Source organism: Olea europaea, chromosome 22 (genome assembly GCF_002742605.1).
Source record: "Olea europaea var. sylvestris chromosome 22, O_europaea_v1, whole genome shotgun sequence".
Classification (NCBI taxonomy): Eukaryota; Viridiplantae; Streptophyta; class Magnoliopsida; order Lamiales; family Oleaceae; genus Olea; species Olea europaea.
In genome coordinates, this window is record NC_036258.1 from 5,548,078 (window position 1) to 5,549,417 (window position 1,340).

The following is a 1,340-nucleotide window of genomic DNA, read 5'->3' on the forward strand; positions in this document are numbered from 1 at the left end:
TCCTTGCCTTTGTGGTTACAAATTATCACCATTTCTTGTCCTTTGTAGTTAAGATTGAATAGCAACGAAGTGAATTATATTAGTTGTGAATCGAAGCCGGTTGGATTGGTAAGGTAGATAAAGGTATATTGGACTGAACCCGAAAAACATCGATTTGAAGATGCTTAAAGAGAGCTTCTGCAACAAAAAGAAAGTTGAAAATTGAAGAATCTCGAACTTAAAAAAAAAAAAAAAAAAAAAGTTGACTTTAAGGCACGTGTTGACGTTTTTTCCTTGAGACATTATTTGCCCATACCAATATCATGTTGCCCTCAAGAATGCAAATATGCCTTCAGGATACAATGAATTCGAATGTTGTCTACATTTTGCATTTACGAAAACAATTTGAACACCTAAGACTTAAAGAAATCTATACTCAATGTCTATACTTTGTCTCTTGAGAATGACAAAGTATAAACAAGATTTTGAACAGAGAAAATATGCGTATGAGAGTTTTGATGTAAAAAAATAAGGGGACAAAGGAACATTTTGTCAAAGTGTATATCAAACCAAAAATCACCAATCTTATTTATAAATCGTGAACGCAACTATACATTAGAGTCACAACCATTCGAAATATCAGTTAATAATCGAATTTGGATTAAAATGGGTTCAAAGATGGATTTAAGCATGAACATGTGCCAAAGTACCTAATCTAGTTCATCCTGAACAGCAGCCGCTTAGGCTAGCAGATCACCTCCTTGTCGCGCCCCGATCGCTTAATTGTCTCATCCTCCGCCACCATAATCCTCTCCCTTATGATACCTTGAGTCATGCAAACTTTTTAATGCATCTAAAGTAAAATCAAATTCGACATTATTAGAAAATCTTTCAATACAATTTTACATAATATGCACGTAGTTTTAGCACCAAATTTTGAAATGTTTCAACATGAAGTAAGGGGTGAGGTATGGAATCAAATTTATGAAAGGGAAATTGCACAAGCATGTAGTCAACATTGGTAGAAATGTGTCATTTCATCAAATGGAAGTGTTCAAATTTTCAATAACTTAGGACATATGATAGCAGTTTGGAACAAAAAGAAAGGGATTCTCTATTCTCATCTTTACAGGAAAATAGACCAGTTTGAAGTTTATCTATTCTCTTTTGTTTCTTGAAAATTATTGATGAGAATTTTATTTGAACTTCGTTTCGCCAAACTAAAGAGAGAGAAAGAAAAAAGAAAAAGAAAAAGAAGTCGTCGATTGCAAGCAAATTTTAGTTTCCCCTCCTTTTTTATTTTTTCTTTTTACCGTTCTCCAAAAAGGACATATTTAGTTCATTAAACTAGATATGACTAA